The 19,443-nt window shown below is 32.4% G+C and overlaps 1 long non-coding RNA gene and 1 other non-coding gene across 5 annotated transcripts in view; one reads left to right on the top strand and one right to left on the bottom strand.

Annotated features, from left to right (window-relative positions):
* The window catches only part of LOC118199818 (uncharacterized), a 222,510-nt gene that overhangs the window by 89,027 nt on the left and 114,040 nt on the right, over positions 1-19,443 (bottom strand). For all 4 annotated transcript variants that reach the window (XR_015042631.1, XR_015042629.1, XR_015042628.1 and 1 more), the window contains exon 3: positions 2,112-2,211. This is a non-coding gene — a long non-coding RNA (uncharacterized LOC118199818). The remainder of the gene's footprint in view (positions 1-2,111; positions 2,212-19,443) is intronic.
* Positions 4,154-4,226, top strand: TRNAM-CAU (transfer RNA methionine (anticodon CAU)). The gene has a single exon. It is a non-coding gene; the product is annotated as a tRNA-Met (tRNA).

Here is a 19,443-nt window from a genome sequence, read left to right as displayed (position 1 = left end):
AAATTGCAAATTATATTTTTCGAAAACTTTATTATGGTGGTGTTTTAATTATAAATATGTCTAATAGAAGACATTGTAGCTTGAAATTTTGAATTATATATCTCTTTCTGAACTATCATTATTAAATGTCGGCAATATGTTGCCCTGACATGAAACCCCTTATTCATGAACTGGAAGAAGAAAAAAAACTAGGTTCTTCGGTATTATGCAAGATAGATTATCACTCCATATTGCTTCCTTCTGGACTTGGATGGATAAGAGAATAATAAACTAAAACTTTAGGTTTCAAAGCGCTGCAGATCTCAAGACTTGAAATCCTATGAATTTTTAGTTTAGATATACGGATATGCAGAAATCATTCATGTCACGTGACAGTGTGAAAATATGCTCTGGGTCTGCATGCTCTTTGTGCTGTTCTTAGCTTGCAAGGTGATTGTTACGATATGTATTTGTTGTAAGCTATTTTGTGCTCTTTTATGGATGATGTGGCCTCTTTCGAACAAAACTGTAAACAAAAATTTGTAAAGCAAAATCTCTTAAAATTTTAATTTTATTTATGTTTTGCGTTATTCTATTGTAAAATTCATTGACACGAAAATCTGTTAAAAATTTACTGCCTTTTTAATCCCCTAAATGCTTGAGAACTGATTTGTCATGGTAATTTTAAAAGTAACTAACATCATTATTACGCTTAGCTTTCATATAAGTAATCAAAAAAATTTGTATGAAGTTTTCATTACGAAGAAGTAGATTCATATTTAATTTATCATACTCTTAGGCAAAACTTCAGAAGACTTCGTTAATTTTATCTTTGGCTTTTGGATAGAAAAAGAAACACAGAAGCAGTACATTTTTGCAAAGTTCTGCCGGCAGTTAATGTAATATTCCAATAATCTTCTTCACTAAAGAGATGCAACAAGCTAGTAATTTATCGATTTTTTTCCTCCAAATAAACAGTTTTTTTACTGATACTGCTACACTAGATTTATTAATACTTAAATAGAATGAGTAGTCTTAACTGATTATTAATGAAGATTCATAAACTTTCAATAAGCATGCATAGTTTCCATTTTATAATCATCTAAGAAATAGCTCAGTTAATAACTCCATAAGATTTCTAGAGAGGATTGTTCTCTTAAATTTCATAAACGTTTGGACAGTTAAACTCTATTGACAGTTTAATACTTCTAGTGGTCGTTTATATGGCTTTGCAGAATTGATTGTTTACCTATCAAAACTTTAGGTATAATTTCTAAACTGTATAATTAGTTCAGTAACGCATGAATAGAGTAAATTATAGAATTTAATTGCTCACTGTCAGCAGCATTTTCATTATTCGCGTTCATGTTTTATGTTTCATTTTCTATTGTGTATTATTTTAGCGGAGGTTTTCTTCGGCATAAAGTGGCTTTACTTATACTGAATTCTAATTCATATATTTATATTTTCTCTCTAGTTTTCAATCAATTGGTCTTGTTGCTGAAGGTAAAGCATTTATAATCTACTCTTTTTTTAATTTATGTAAAACGGAAGACTGTAATTTTACATTATACAAACGTAATAAAAATAGAAATGATACCTGAATGCAACACTGTGTTTGAGCTATTTTAAGAACTGCAGTGTTAAAATCTGAAATAAAGATCTCCTGAATCTTCCACTGAATACCACTGGAAAAAAACCAAGAAAGTTGACCAAAATAGTTCCATCAGATAATACAGACGTTGAAAACAGGTCCTCCGAAAATAAATTTTCGAACTATAAAAGAATCAGGAAAAAGCTTTTATAGAAATCTTATTTAATAAATAAGGAGCTCTTTGAATCAATACGCTACAAGGAAGGTTTTTGATTTAATAGTTTAAAAGAAGTCCTGAAACCTATCACATAAACTATTGAAACCTTGTACTCGTAAATGCTACGAGAAGTGAGAAAAATTGTCAAAGGAAACAAAAGTAGAAGAAGATGGAATATTGAAGCTCGATTGTCCTTTTTACAGATTTAAAACTGCTCTAATTTGTACTAGTGAGAACGCTTTATATGGAAACATGAGAAGTGTGACATAACTATTCACAAAAGATGTACAAGGTAGAATATATTTTGGAAATTTGTCTTACTTCTTGTGGGCTGAAGCATGTAGTATATTTCAGTAACGGTAGATGACGATTTTCTGTTGTCTGCATTATCAGTCCGAAAAGACTCCAGAAGTGGAGAAGTCTGGGGAAAAATACACATATAGAAGTTTGAGTGGAAACTTCATATAACATGAAAGAAAAATGGGGGTTAAATCAAGTATACAATAATAAAATTAATAATGCAGTTCCGAAATTTCAACCCACCAAAATCTGTGATGAAAAAAAAGGGGAAAATGATCACTTTATTGATATTATTATAGAGACATAAATGTATAAAATATATTAATTATTGCATTTAATCCAAATTAGAATAAAATAATTAATATATTTTATCATCTTCACATTAAATATGTGTCCTTATCTCATTTTATAACAGTTTAGTACAAGTTACAAGTTTGATTAATATTATATATATCTTTTCAAAGCAAAATTTCTCTTGCATTAAATTTTAATACAAATCATTTCTGAAGTTAGTAAATGACTTTTCCCCCCTCTCCCCCAAATATTTTTCATGGATTTATTACAAATGAAAACAGGGGATGTAAAAATTTATTTAAAAAGAGTTAAAATGCTATCGTTGTTCATTAACTCAATTAAGCAAAGGCAAATCGATATATATCAAATTTATTTAATTGCAATAAAATTAGGAAATAAGAAAAATCTAAAATATGAGGATACTTGTTTGATATTCACGATATTTGTTACTATGATGGGTATTTAATATATAAAGTACCTGGAAACTCGTGAAAATGATTGGAAAACCTGGGTAGCGATGAAATTACTAGATACAAATAATAATAATAATAATAATTGGGTATTTATAGCATTAGCTTAAAATCATAATTTCATAACTTATTGGTTACATCTAACTCATCATTTGTGAAACTAGTTTAGTTACAATTTCACTACCGCTAGCCATACTATAGTTATAAATTTCATATCGCATTATTCTTTAGTAAGTTAACGACAGAAGATTAGTTCATTAACAGGCTAATAATTATTCAGATGCTAGCACGAAACTATGATATAATGCTACATACTTCTTTGCTCATTTGTTTATTACAAAGTCTTAGAAAAAAATTTATGACACTTTGCAACAGACAAATGATTACGAAGACCTGAATAATTATTATTATGAAACTTGAATAAAGCTCTATAAACTTCTCTTTTCAATTTATAAACATTCTCCTTAATCAGTTATTAAATCTGCAAAAGATTATATGCAAATGGGTTACTATTTGTATGTTAATTAATAAAGAAAATAAAATACTTGTTTTCTACAAAACATATTTGGATGGCTTATAATTAATAAAATAACAGGAGTTAGAAACAGCATATAAAGTTGTTTATTAATACTTCATTACGACTGAATTACGTTTATTCTCAAAAGTGACATATCATTAACAAGTACTGTTCAGATATCACACCCCTTAAAAGCATTCTCATGATATTAATTAACTTTTAATTTTATATAAATTAAGTTTAATAAAATAATTTGCATTAAATTAATTTAGGATGACATTTCTTTAAGTTGGATGATCCATCTTGTTTCAGTAATTACAAGTAATGATAAAGCTCTAGAATTAGAAATAATACATTATAGTTAAACATCTTTATGCAAAGCAGGAAATAACATTGCCAACAGAACATGACATTTTGCTTAATTTGTATCTTTAAAAATTAAAAACCTTTTAATTAAGTTATATATTCTTATTCCTTTCAATTAACAAAATTTACATCAATTTATATTTCCAGTTTATTAAGTTCGCATTAAAACGCCAAATTTTTCTTATTAGTAATTAATTAAAATGTGTTTTGATTAGGCTATAAAGTCGAAAAATTTGATAACATTAACTTTGTCTGTTCTATCATATAGCAAAATCATGCAAGAATTATTGAATGGTAAGTTGGATTAAAAAAAACATTAGATCATTAATTAATAACTGTAATACCTATATAAATGTATGTTAAGAAAACCAAAAATATTTATTATTAATAAAGAAACTTTATAAGGTATTTCTCGTGCCTTCGTAGTGTAGTGGTCAGCACGCTGGGCGCATATTCCAGAGGTCCATGGTTCGATTCCCGGCGAGGGCGTTGCTCATTTTTCTTCTCTCCTGCTTCCAATTAACCTAATGTCTTTACAGTGGCTCCCGAACTAAAAGGGTGGCGGATGATGATACGCCACACCCAGGATTTGACGACTGTGTCTCTTAAAACCCCAATCGCACTTTAAAAGGGGGAGTATTTCTCCCGCCTTCTTAGCATGCCATCGTAGTGTAGTGGTCAGCATGCTGGACGTGTATTCCAAAGGTCCGTGGTTCGATTCCTGCGAAGGAGTTGCTCATTTTTCATCTGTCCTGCTTCCAAATAGCCTAATGTCTCTACAACCTTTCTAAGATTATTTAATATGCAAATGATTATTATGTTCGTTTTCATCCTATCTTAGTAATACTTTATTATAACACTCCTTGATATACAAGGATGGTTGTTTCGACCATGCACAAATATTAATAACGTTTATTATTTTATTCATATTTAAATTCAAAGCATCCTATAAAATGTCGGAATATTTTTAGAATCTTAAGCGTATTTAAGAACACATACATTCTGTATAAATCATACCATGTTTCTCTATGCATTGTTAGATCGCGGTACATGCATTTTGTATGCCTCATGGCCTGGTCAAGCTATGTCATTCAATTCATTCTCTTTATTTTTTACGCTTATTCTGAAAATATACGACAGTCTCATCCGTCTTCAAGGTTCCTGCTTTCTTGCCTACAATTTTTTTTTTTTTTTTTTTGTATTACTAACATTTTAAGAAAGCAATTCTATTTTTTCATGCGAGAGAAAGCACTAAAAGAGATGTCATAATCGTAAAAGCAACTAATAGCAAATTACTTGTCGATTACCCGCAAATATCAGAGAAATTTCCCATAAAATTAAGAATATTCAATTCAGAGTTTCGCAACCAATAATGCAAATAATATTCATAGTGATATAAGATGCAAAGAAAAATATGTAAAAATATGTAATGCCAATTTTATTTCAAATCGAACTGTTCGAGGTTTTGGAAGTCAGACCTTTGCCTGGTAAAGTGGAGATATCTTGCGGAATAAAAGCATCTGCAGCCCGTTCTAGTAGCTGGTTAACTAAGTTAATAAACCTGACTATGAAGTAAAACATTTCAGAAGAAAATGATCAATTAAAACGTTGTACAGCATCATCTAGTTGCTTACAAATAAGTGCACCAACGAGTAATAATTACCAGTCATAAAATTAATAGTTATAAGTCATAATTACCAGTCATTTTCGGGTATAAATCGATTGAAGAATGCATTGCTTAGGCACAAGCAAGTCGTAGATAAGCTTCTGTCATACTGGATGACTAATCTATTACAGATGATATATCTCATAGTGAGGTGTTAAGTCGTATATATTTATATATATTCCTCACCGCTTACTTGCTCAAGCTTGGAATGGTAAAGGCACCTCCCAAGACGTAGCCTGTAGGGTCACTGGAACACCCGAGTCTAGATGTGTCAAAGCAAGGGTGGCTTAGCCATCGGTGCAAAAAAACACCAGCTCATCTCAAAACTTCTATTGCCTAGATCAATATTATGAGATATTTCTTTATGGCGAATATAATCGTAAGACCAGAGATACTTCTACATTATATATTGCTCTGAATTTCTGTCCGAACCTAATTTAAATAAAAGAAAATAATTTTCAACACAGTTTGCTGCCTCAGACAAGCGAATTGAGTAGCATCACTACTCGATTTGGCAGGATTAAGGATCTTGGATGTTTAAAGGACACAAGAGGCTATATCTGGGTAATGCTTTTGGCGTTCCAGAGAACCGAGTGCAGAGTCAATGACAAAGGAATGTTGATTAGCGTTTATAACCATAGTGACACGTTTTGTAAAGCCATCTCGATAAGAAAACTGAACATTGATAAGTTGAACTGGGGAAAGATTGAAAAAATATATGCCAACACTTAACATTGCATCCGGGATTTTAAACATAGCCTACTGGGCGTTTTGGATTTGTATATGACATAAGTATGAAGACAACGATGTATTAATAATAAAGCTTAAAAGCAATTAAAAAAAGGTTAGAATTTATGAGAGTAAGAGCAGAATGGTTGACTGTGAGCTCATCGAGAAGGTAAAAAACCTTAACATCTTAACAGGCCCTTTTGGGCGATCGTTAAAGTCTGAAATCTTCAGATTTCTTTCTTTTTATATGTTATGTTCATGATGCAAAATAATAGTTATTGCAAAATGTTGTTAAAAAGTTTAAATACTATGACTTTTTAATGACAGAGTGATCTTTTACTAAACAATAAACATCTGTGATATTGAAAGTAAATGAAATGGCTTATTTATCATCGACTGGAGAAAACATCTACATATCACGGCTATAACTTTGTAAAGTCTTCAGACTATATCGATGCAGCAACGGGAAAAATGTGCAGTGCCCTCGCCGGGATTCGAACTCCGGACCTACCGAATATACGACGAGCGTGCTTCCAGTTACACCACGAAGGTACGGAGAAAGAAGAGAAAAAATGCATTATAATTTAATTAAACTGAAAACGATAACACAGCCAAGGAGTTTTCTTTTAGGTGTTAACAAGTATTTCCAGTACATATTTCTGTCTTTTCTTCCTAGACGTAAAATGATATAAGCCGAAAGATATCAAAATATTACGAAAATGACTGTTTTGTTTTAAATTATTATATTTTTAGTCTAAGAAGCAAATTACTATAGCAGTTTGAAAACTGTAATAAAGATGTTGGAATGACAATTTCGTTTCCTTTCCGAATTGGATATGCGCGAAGTGAAAGCAACAGCTGCAAAAAGAGTCTTCCGTGTATGAAAAGATCAGTATCGGTAGAAACTTGTGAGCAATTTTGTGTTCTCTTGTTTAACAGTTATAGTTTTTTAATGAAGTAGAATAAAAGACTTTGTAGGAGTTATTTTATTTCCTTGATAGTTACTTTTAATTTTGAACAGCTTTCCTTTATTTTCTTGTTTCCCACCTATAATTCCCTGTCAGAATGTGTTTTCGGGATCGCGTTTTATGTAAATGAGTTAAAAACAGTATTTAAAGGAAAGTCCCGTTCATTTCCGTAGAAGAGCCTAAACGTTCTCAGTAGAGCGTGTTCTGCCTTTTGGCCACGTCGTTGCTTTAAGCCAAATCCTACTATTTTCGGCCGTATTGTTAGGTGCCTGTTGCTATTCGCCGGCGAGGTTTAACTAAAGGTCAACTCTATCAGCCATTTCTGTACAGCTTCGGTTAAGTTTTTATTTAGTTACCATTAGTCTAGTTTCTTATTTTATGTCCTAAGTTAAAGCCCAAGCAGAGGCTTCCTGTAAGCCTAAGAGGGGTCAAATGTAAATATTCTTATGGTACTTTAAACCCTTCTTTGGACCTGTTACTATAGCCTTTAGAAGTCAGCGAATAGTCGCTACACACTTCTCAAGTATTCTAGTTGCCAAGGATAATCAATTTAACTAGAATCTTATAACTTCAAGAAGTAACTCCTAGAATAGTTTCATTAAACACTAAAAATTCTTTCGAACTGAATATCAACTAAAGTTTTTAAATTACACAAGTAATCTTGAATATAACGACCGGTTTAGACTATTCCATTCAACAAATACTTCGGTGCAAATTTAGTGGATAAAATTCCATTTATAATTACCGTCCGCCAGCTGCCGAGCGATAATGATGCTGAGCACTGGTAGTTCGGTCCGAGGTTCGAATCCCGAAAACGGGTTGGCTGCATGGTCGTTTTCGTGGTTCTCCTCATGTGTAACGTATATACGAGCCAGTTTCCCTCAGAACGTCCTCCACGAAGGCATCCCTCCCTTTAGGCAGATAACTCTCGTGTACCATAATTGAATAATCCCAAATCCCATCCATTTATAATTATCTGCAAATGATTTGAACTTTAACCGTCTGATAACAAAGCTTTCAAGTCAATAAATACAGGAGATTAAGCATGAAGTATGAAGAAGTTAAATTAGTTACAAACACATTTATTGGCTATATGCATTCCGTTAATGAGAAATGGTGAGTGTAAAAAACCTGTTGAACTAAATTTAAAGATGCATATTTAAAAATCCATAATGTAAGCTTTTTAATTTATGACAATACTTTCTGATTTGAAATGCTAACCTTCAAAATCCGAAATAAAAGTAGAATTTAGAAATTAAACTTCTGTGTTTCAATTATTTAAGATAAAAGGTTTGAATATACTTTTGTTTTCAATATGTGCCTCTTTTAATAAGTTGTTGCCACAAATTTTTATTGATTATATTTTCTTTGTTAATTCTAACTCACAATTGTTCAGAAAATGTATAAACACCCTCTGTAATAATCCACTCCCATACCTACAATTTTATCAAAATTAACTTAAAAATGCCGAAGAAAGGCTATTGTGTTGCAAACATGCTGCAACATTTTATATTAAATTAAGAAAGTATTGAAATTTAACTTTATATGTAAATCTGAATATTTAAGCTGATAATGCCGCTAAAATTGCTTTCTCGAAAGAAGCATAATCGCATCCCAAAATATGATTAAAAAAATCATAAATCAAGATGTTTCGATACGTGAGTAAGAATTCCATTCTATAATCAAACGCCAACCGAAAGGACCAAATTTACCATCATTTAAGGAATTTATGACTAAAGGCCTTCAATAAAAAATAAATAATTATGTTAACATCCAAAATTTCCCTTACACAGTCCTGAATAGAATGTTTTGATCCAGAGATACATGGAAATATGAGTCAAGTATATTCAAAGGCAGAAATAGGAACTGAAGTTTCCTTTCGAGAATATGTTTGGCTGGCGTTAAAGAAAAAAAACCAGATGCATTAGATTAAGTAGATATTTGTTTATCAAACTGGATAACAAATTAAATAAAACTCTATAAACCAAGAAAAGGTAACATTTTTCAAATGAGTTCCATCAAACTTAGAAAAATTCCAAGAAACTCAATGGCGTAGTAAATTTTATATGTAACGTTAACTTTACCCTTGAAATTATGGAACTAAAAGAAAGGCTTAATTCCTTATTGTTGCACCAATACCCCATAGCCAATATTTTGCCATTATATATTTCCATTCTAGGACGATGAAACAAGAACAAACAAGTTGGCCAAGCCTTCCATTAACTACATGGTTTGGTTTGGTTTAGTTAACTACGGCCAAGCACACACTGCTAAAGGGGAGTGATGCCTTCGTGGACTTTCTGCGGGAAATTGTCTCGTGTGCAGGTTATACACGCAGAAAACCACGAAAACGCCCATGCAGCCAGCCCGTTCACCTCAAACCAAACTCAGGTTGGAGCTACCAATAGTCAGGGGTTTTACCCATCGGCTACCGGTAGATCTCTCCACTATATGAAAAAGGGTTTTGGCATAGACAGAAAGAAATCAGAATTTTCACTATCTCGTCAATGAAAATTCTTCCGTTTTTAGAGCGAATTTTGCCCCCCGTCATTAATTAATTATTCAAGAAGTCTTTCCCCATCGATCGTAATGTGCTTAGTTTAATTAAATTTAATGAATTTCTTCCTGTTTTCTGGAGAGATATTTAAGATATCATCGAGACTATCTTCTGCTCTTCCTTTCCGCATATGTTAGTTATAATCATTTCAGAAAATTATTAAAAGAATGTTTTCAGTAATTTCATTTTTCATTCATGTGATAAATTAGGAGCGTTTAGTATATAACTATGCTTTTAGATATATGTAACTATATATAACATAAAAAATCTTGAACACAATTATAAATTTCAGTAAATAATTTGAACGATGCTGATTCTATTGAAAGGACAGTTAAAAATTAAAAGTACGTGCTTTAGAAATTTGATACAGGTTTTATGTAGTACAACTCGAATGATTAATTTGAAAGATTTTTCTCATAAAAAATTGCACCCGTTCCATTAAACTAAAAATATTTCACCATAAACGCTATGAAATGTACAAAATATCGAATATATTTACGGAGATAAATGGATGTTGATGGAAAATGTTAGACAGAGTTCTCTGAAAAGATTTAAATTACCAATATCCTGAAGTATTTTGCGAATGTATTTCTTACCGACAAAAATGTATAATTGGAAAGATAGCTAATTCAATAAAATAGATTTTGGGAAATTCTGAAAGTCTTTAAATTATATAAAAATACAAAGATAAATTACACTTTTACATCAGAAGCTTAGAAAATGTAAACAAACTGAATATAACATAGAGCGAACTAAACAGAGGATAATTTAGCAAAATGTTACTAATAAAGTAATTAAATAATGCTAAATAAGAACTAAAGATATTTTACTTAGGAAACATTTTTGATTTTATTCATTACTTTATTTATTCGAAATATAAATAGAAATTTATCGGTAAAAAATTTCTCTTCTTAAAACTAAACCTAAACGAGTCAAAAAAAATCCTCTTAAGGAATATACCGGTAGGAAACACAAATCTTTCTAGATAAATTAATGCTTTATCTTTAATTGTGTTTCAGCCTAGTAAAACGTCTATGTAACACTAACTTTTAAACAGAATTTTGAATTTTTCATATCACATTTTTAATTAATTGAATATGCTAATTTTTAAGAGCGAATGTTAAGATTTTATGTGAGATATAGTTATAAATTTATAAGCCGTAATATGCACATACGTCCATACGTCCAAGAATTAAGGCTAAGGAAATTTCTGCAAATTGCTTAATATCTGTATTTTCAAATACTTCATTTCAAATATTCACAAATGAAAATTCAACTAGTTATGTAAGATGAAATAAACAACACCTAATGTTACTTCAAGGAGCTAAAAAAATAAGAAAACGTGTTTAGGTGAGTGCATCGTTAACTTTCCTTACGAAGGAATGTATTTTATTATACTAAAAAAAACCTAAGAAGAAATACATTGGCTTCCCATAGCCATGCTGGTCTCATATAGTACATGCAAATTTCCACAAAGTTAATAGGCTACACAATATGCAAGTATGCATTCTGCAAAACCACCAACAGCATAATTATGGTCTTAGTAACGTAGCACAGAGTGCAATGGCGATGTATCTATCTGAGAGATGCTAGTATCTGAGAGATGCTGTATTGGATTGGAATCACATGATCTTGCTGAATATATAATCTTCTGTACCCTCTAATTCAAGATACTCTATTATCAAGATCGTTTTTTAATATACGTGTATTGTTTTCGAAAATCGGTTACCTGCATCGCTGAATAGGCATACATACTGATGCGTAGTAGTATGCTAAAGTTAAAACACGAAGAGGGACATGGGGTTCCTTTTCATAGCTATAACATCAGAAGTTCCGAAAGAGTCTCTGTCCATTTCATTTTCTATTCTGTGCTGCATCTTTGACGTCCTCTTGATACTTGTGAATCAACAGATAAACTAAAGCTTATTCGTTTGTGAACAAAACCTACTGTTTTGTGTAGCAATGTTGAAGCTTGATAATTCATGGTAATCGAGGGTTAGAAGAATGCAGAAAGTAAATCTCCTTGCATAAATATCATATGCATTCAACTCCCACTAAGGTTACAACAAAGGTTTCTGTTACGGCAGAGAGATCTCCTTCGTAGGCTGCTACTGTGCATCGAATTTGTCTTCACTGTTAAGGTCAGATTTATTGAATACAAAAAAAAGTCTTCAGAATGAAGATAAAAGAAAGTACCCTAGGAAAAAGATGCGGAGAACGCCTAGTTTACGAAACGTTGAACATTAAAGAGAAAGAGGAGGCGAAATTTGATTATTTGCCCCTGGCGGTGGTTTTTGGCACATTAGACAACGTTATAAATATCCTGATGAATTTTGTTACAGGATTCTCAGTAATAAAAGGATGTAAAGACAGCTAACTAGCTTTCGCATTCTTCTGATCTGATCTTCAATGTATCGTAATTCGTAAACAAGCGTTTATCGTTCGTAAACAAGATAATTAGAAAAGTGTTCATAAAACACTTTTCTAATTATCTTCGGCTGAAGAATGCACTTCTGGCAGTTGACAACTTTATTGATGGCCGTCTCCATGCCTTCCTTTGCTATATGGTAGCTATATGATATCTTCTGCAGGATCTTGTAACTTGCTCGCTCATCTGGAAGCTTTCAGCACCACCTTAAGATAACGTTCTGTGGCACATTAAAATCCCAAGACATTTTCGTCTGGTTGTTGCTTTTCTTGCTGTTCGACACTTTCGTCTGTTGTTTCGTCTAGTCTTGCATTAATCATCCAACTGTCTTTCCTTTTATGTTAATCGATATTTACCGAAAAAAGTAAGTGCAAAGTAAGCCTTTTAATCCAATGATGTCTTCATTTCTTAGTTTGTTTTCGTACCTATATCTCCTTTTGCTCTGGGTAGAGTTCTGGAACGCTGTGTTGCTGGAAGGCTGAAGTACCATCTCCATCATGAAAAGTATATAAGCGAGCAACCACCAATATCAGTTAAAATAACAAAACTCCACAACTCATGCCATATGAGCAGTTTTAGACAGAGTTCATATCAATAAAATAAGAAATCTGCACTCAGACATTCTGTGTCTTGATCTCAAAAATGCTTTTGATTCGTTATGGGACCCGCCCTCTCTCCGTAACATCCGCTGCTCACTAAACATCTACAAAATCCTTTAAAATTTCTTCCGAGACCGCAGTTGCATCATACTGCACAACAGCACCATAACTGCGAAACCACAAGCACGTGGATGTCCCTAGGAAGCCTGTATGAGCGTAGATCTTTGGAACACCACGTTCAGCGGTATTATAAACTAGGAATGGCCCAATTTGCCAAAATTACAGCGTTTGCAGACGATATCGTCTTCGTGGTTAGCGTACGAACACAAAAGGCTCTTCAGCAAAACTACCAAGAAATACTTGATATATTTTAGCATCACTGCAAGAGACATAAACTAGATATCTCTATCTCCAAGTTGCAAGTAAAGACCATGTTTAAGCCGGGATAGAAAATTACAAAACGACTCTCAATAAACGTAGGAAAAGTAAAATTAAAAACGTCAAGACACTAAAATATCTTGCTCCTATTTGACCGAAAATTCAACGCCATATAACATCTCCAGGATATAAAGATTCGCACATATCAAACTGGACAAAACTTTCGCAGGATGCAAGGATTTAACCGGAGTTTGAATATTCACATCACCGAGATATTATACAAAACCATCATCACAAAGATCGTCTCTTATGGAACTGCCCTGCAAATAACGGAAAGAAAAAAGAAATTAACATTCATACATTGAGAGTTCGTGCTAAATATTACGCGTGGGTTTCGAACCATCTCCAGCTCCACCCTGAATGTCTTGGTAAACATTATGGCGCTATATCTTCAAGCAATCGATGAGAATATTTACTCTTCAATCCTTCAACTCAGAAAAAGCATCAGCTTCAAGTATTGCATCTATTCTGCAGACCATTACGGACAAAGCCCTCCTTCATACAAAAGACACCCGGCCGATCTGCAGATAAAAATAAAAATCTAAAACGACATCGACCCAAGAAACAAAGGAATTAAAGCCTACACTGATAGTTTAAAAACCGAAAGAAAAGTTGGATGTGCATCATTCTTCCCAATCCAACAACATCTGGGCAGAAATAAAATAGAAAGGGTACTTAACATATCACACATCAAGCGTAACTCTTAGCAATAAAAGCTGGCATCAACATTGCGTCAATAAACAACTTCTCCAAAATATCCATTAACTCAGACAGCCGAGCAGCTATACTCTTCATCCGAAATACAAACAACCGTTTTCACCTGGCTCATTAAAATTAATCAGATCTCTAAAGATCTCAATGCTGAAATCACCATAACTTGGATCAAAGGACACAGTAGCAACGTTATCTACGACACCACCGACGACCTAACAAAAGAAGTAGCTGTTTCTTAAGAAGGCGAGTTCCTCAAGATCAAGCTTCCGAAATCGCAATTACGACAAACACTAAATAAACATCTAAGCCACGCGTGTAAGAAGAAGGAAATAGAGTCACAAACAGGCCGCCGCAATCACCAGTTCTTCCCAAAACTCGGCACAGATATCAGAAGCTCTAAATTCTTCCCAACTTATTACCTCACCTTTTATGGCCCATGTCCAGATTACTTTCTTAAAAGGAACCTCTCTAATAGCGACAATTGCGCCTTTGGAGATGCAGATCATTACCTGTTCTTCTGTCGTATTACAAGCGACTTGCACATTCGGAAACTCACCTATCTAGATTTTAACTTCAAAAGACTGGGGATATCTAAACGCCCCCTGTATCCCAAAATCATGAAAATACACCAAAAGCTCAGTGCTCTAGAACTAGATCGATGCCAAGTCACTCCTTAAAATCGAAAACTACACCCCAATAACTAGGCTACACCCCCAATAACTGATTCGAACAGCATCAACAATTTCCATAATACTTCAAAATACCAAACGTACTGAGCTGAGCCCATGAACTTTATTTATGAACTTGGACTTTGAATTGAAAGTTCTACGTTCAGTACAATCTTACCTGTAACAAATAATGTACATATATTTTGAAAAAAAAAAAAAAAAAAAAAAAAAAAAAAGAAAAGAGTATGTTATTTAATTGATGCTCCGACATACGTGGTCGCAGAAATTTCTCAGTAATTCGCATCTATACAGTCCATGTAGAGCAGTTTTGATAGAAACTCGTACTTTTTCAGCTGCGTTATTCTGAAATCTAGCTTTAGTCTGAATGACACCAGAGACTTTATTTCACTTTCACTGTCTAATTCTTTTTTCTGATTTATCTATATACTAACATTATTCACGGAAAACATTTTTTCTAAAATTGTTTTTGTTCAATGAAATATGAAAAAACTGTCATCTCGAAAACGATACTGTCTCTTCGCAATTCGGTAAATGTTCAATCAGTCTTCACGTCAAAAATTTCGGATCCACCCTGCATAATCCTAAAGTTTTCAGAAGAAACTCTTAATCAAACGAATCTTTCATGAAATGCAATTTTTGCTTCCTGTTGTAGAGCCATCAGATTTTTTGAAGCAGGAGATATGAAAAATGAGCAAAGCCCGTATGGGGATTTTCACAAAGTTTCCAGGGGTATAGAGTCCCACTCTTCTACTACTTTCCAGAGTCTCTCAATCGTGGTGGGTTTGCGCTTAGAAAGAGCACTATTCAAGAGACTAGGAGCACACTAATCCGTAGGTGAGACGTCAAGGGATTTTACAGCAATACGTTGAAGAGGTATATATACTTCTATTAGTCTTTATTACTTCCTTGTACGAAGTAAAAAGGAAGTATTGTAATCGCGAAAAGTTTAAAGCAGCAAATTTCAACGAAAATATCCATTTTGACCGCTATCGAATGCAATTTAACGATGTTTTTGCGTGATATCTTTACGTAAGGACAGAATAAAATACTCTTTTCCTTCAAAAAAATTATAAAACTGCTTTAAAATTAATTCTGAAGAGAATTTTTCGTTGCGTCTGTATGAACGTATGTACGTACGTACGTACGTATCTCGCATAACTCAAAAACGAGTAGCCTCAGAACGTTGAAATTTTGTATATAGGACTGCTATAACATGTAGATGTGCACCTCGTATTTTGGTTGCAATCGGCCGCATTAAACGTACATAAATATATTTATATATATATCCCCTCTCTTACCCGGCTCAGTGATCTCAGTTTCTTTACTCTTATATGTTTGTAAATTGTACATTTTTTGCTTTAAAAATGATTGTATTATGTTTTTTTTATTTCCGGTTAAGGTTTTTATGCCTTTAGTAAATTTGTATGCAATACTTTTAGACTTATCAACAATTTTAAAGTTGCCTAAGTGCCGCTAAGCCTTTTTTTTTTTTTATGGCGGCCATTGATGTTTACATTTGAAACAGGAGACTACTTGATTTGTTGCCAATCTAGAGAAACTTAGCTTCGCAACAACAAAGATAACGCGTTCATTTATTATTGCCAATTAAATTATGCTTAATTCTTTTTGGAATTTTTTCGAGGAAATAAATGTTTAAGATTTACTTCGTAATTTTTAATATAGATATTCTGAGTTTTTATGTATTTTTACCTTCTCGCGAAGTGAGAACTGAATTAATTAAATGAGAAATACTCAATCGTCTGTGAAAAACTGTTTCTTTTTTGTTTTGTTTGCTTAATTTCTTTTATACATCATTCTAGCTTTATTATAGTATTTGAATAGAACATGTGGCAACGATTAGATAATTCTATTCTTTAAATGATATTAATTTTGTGCATTATGAGTTATAATATGAACGAAATATAATACTGAAGGGGAGCCATCACTTTTGCGCAACACAAAAAATGAGAATTTTAGCTGATTTTCGAGTTTTAATAAGTCAAATTGTTTTTGTCATACATATATGAAATTTTCAGTGTGTTATCTTTATACATAGATGATTATCTTTCTTGATTTATTTTACTTAATAGTGTATAAGAATTTATTTTATAAAGAAAAAACTAACTGTATTTTCCGAAAATTTAAAATTTGTACTGAAGCACTGTGCGCAGACTTACAGCAATACAAATTTAGTTACAATAATAATTTTTAAGTGAATCTAGCGCCAGAGTGTCGCTATGGTAAACAAATACTAGAGTGAATTTCAAAGAATGCATTTATTCTATTGTGGTTTATGCGCTGTCGGCGAAGTAGATTTAATTCAATCCAATAAGTTTAAATGAAATGCAAGAAAAAATGCGTATAATGTAATATTCCGTACAAGGAAGTCATGTGGTGTACACATCAAATTTTTTTTTTTTTTTTTTTTTTTTTTTTTAAGAAATCAGTGGTTTTTGAAATACGACTTGTTGCTTTGAACCCCTTGACTGTTATAAAGAAATTGAATTTTTTTGCAAATACCGGGCGCAAAACTTTCTGTTGATAGCACGTTGAATTCAATTTAACATTTTCTCCACTCTTAATTATTTTTAATTTTGCATTGTAAAAGAATCCCGCTGCAATTAAAAAACCCTTATTGAAACTTTCTTTATATTAATGAAACAAGGTTTCTATATTTTTTGCTGTTCGTTTTCGATAATAAATAGTCCTTTTTTGTTTTTGTTGCAATTTGTCAGGTAATCCTATGCTTTATCAAGGGTCATAATGCATTCCCATATATCTCCTGCTAAATAGTTTGCATATAGGGTTGTACAAATTGTTCTGCGTTGAGCCATATGCCTGGGCGAAAGCTGCTGAACATTATTTTTTTAGCTATTTTAAACTTTAAATCTTGTTTTATATTTTGTCTAGTTACCAAAGATTGAACTTTATAAATATTAGAAACGTTATGTACCTTTTTCGGGACTTAATTTCAAGTCTTCTATATATATGGAAAGTACTGTTGAAGATGTTTCGCTACCTGATTAATAATATTACTTATTTTGTACTAAGAAATTTTAATAATACTATGCATTTTGCTACTTTTTTTAATTATAGAATAATATTTTTCTTCAGAAAGCCCGAAAATATATCCTTCTATCCGTAACTTATTAACATGAGATATTTTAAAGGAAGAATAAATTTAGCAGATGATATTTTTCATTTGAAATAATAAACTTTTGCCAGAAATTTTTATTAAAAACATTTTCTTGTAATTCTTAATCAAAATCGTTCCAAAAATGTGTAAACGCCGTTTGAACAGTAGGTAGTTTAGCGTAAATTCAGGAACAGTGGCAATAATAGGAACATTTAAATAGTTACTGAAGATTTTGTAAGTTTTAATGTGAATGATAGTGATGTTTTATATCTGGAGTTTTTTATACAGTGTAAGTATGAAAAATAGTTAAATTTGTTTATTATTTTGCTGACGTTGCACATAATATTATTAGACTTAATCAAAATTTCAATTTAGTAAACTCAGTGGGATGCCTTCATAATGTTCCCTTTCAAAACGGAGGTAGCACCTTTGTGCAAATCAGTACTTAGGGTGAAAACCTTCATAAAGGTTGCCAGTCATAAAAGTACCGGTATATTTTTTTTAGATCAGAAGACAACAACTTTCATAAACGTTTTAGTACTATTATGCCAAGCCAGTATGAAAGTAAAGTTCTTATTTACTACTCTGAATAACAAAGCAAATGAAAGACCTTTTGCATATTAGTGACCCCGGTATACACACCATTAGTATATTTATGAAGGTTGATTTTGTTAAGTTATAATAGTTTAGCTAACTTAAAGTTATTTGGAAGGCTAGATCTTAACCTGAACTGTGAAGCGACTTTTCACTAAGTTCAACTGTATCAGTAACAAGATGTGAGGAAGGTGAAAAATATATTTTATTTAACTCAAGAGCAATATATACAGTTGGCACTTCTCGTGCGCTTACAGGCCTTTACCAATACATTTTTTTCACTTTCTACTTTACTTCGTCAATACTTCTTTGCCAATAGTTACACTTAAGAACTGAAAAGAATGCAAGCTGAAATTAACAGTAAGCTTTAGTTACACACACACACACACACACAAAAAAAAAAAAAAAAAAAAAAAAAAAATATGAAAAATATGTATGAAACACAGATTCCACTCTGGAAGTCCTGCTAAAATTCCGAAGTAGATGAGTAGGTAGATGAAGTAGTAGAGTAGTTTTTAAATGAAAATTATTTTCTCCGAAGAATAATGTCTCAGTCAATCCTGCTTCCCAATAATAATAATGAAGAAAACGCAACTTTTGAGAGTTTTAAAGCCATTTGCTTGGCTTTTATTTCAAAGGCAAGGTACTTCAGACAACGCCTTCTCCCGGGATCTTGCTAACAGTAGGGGAAAATATTCAACACACGTTCACTTTTACTTACATTCTTCCCCCTATTGAAGCAAACTAACACGATTACTGACTGCAAAGAAGAACACAATAGGAACGAGATTCATGTGCAAGTGAAAGTTTGGTCTGCTTACACCTCGCGAGGCCCCCGTCTTCACTTTTCTTTCGGCTTGCTTTGTCAGCAGCCCTTCCCCCTATTCCCCAGTCGCTGGTAAAATAGCGGGTTCATATATATATTAAATCAGTGCTCATAATTTTTGTGAAGTGCATGTTTTAGCCAACTTCTGTTTATTATTTGATTTCTTTTCAGCATTTACCCGATAATAAGCTGAAGCAGTTTGTTAACTTCCTCCTGCCTTAATTTGAATATTTCCATTTGAAATTTTCTCTACATTTCGCTTTTCATAAAGTTGAGTAACACGATTCTTAAAATATTTCATTGTATTAGGAAAAAGAAGTTATCTCTGTTAACTTGCCTAAGTTAACGCTCTGACTTAGGAT

Source organism: Stegodyphus dumicola, chromosome 8, assembly GCF_044657685.1.
Source record: "Stegodyphus dumicola isolate Sdum_Otavi_A_Nest chromosome 8, ASM4465768v1".
Lineage (NCBI taxonomy): Eukaryota > Metazoa > Arthropoda > Arachnida > Araneae > Eresidae > Stegodyphus > Stegodyphus dumicola.
This window is presented reverse-complemented; position numbering and strand designations above follow the sequence as displayed.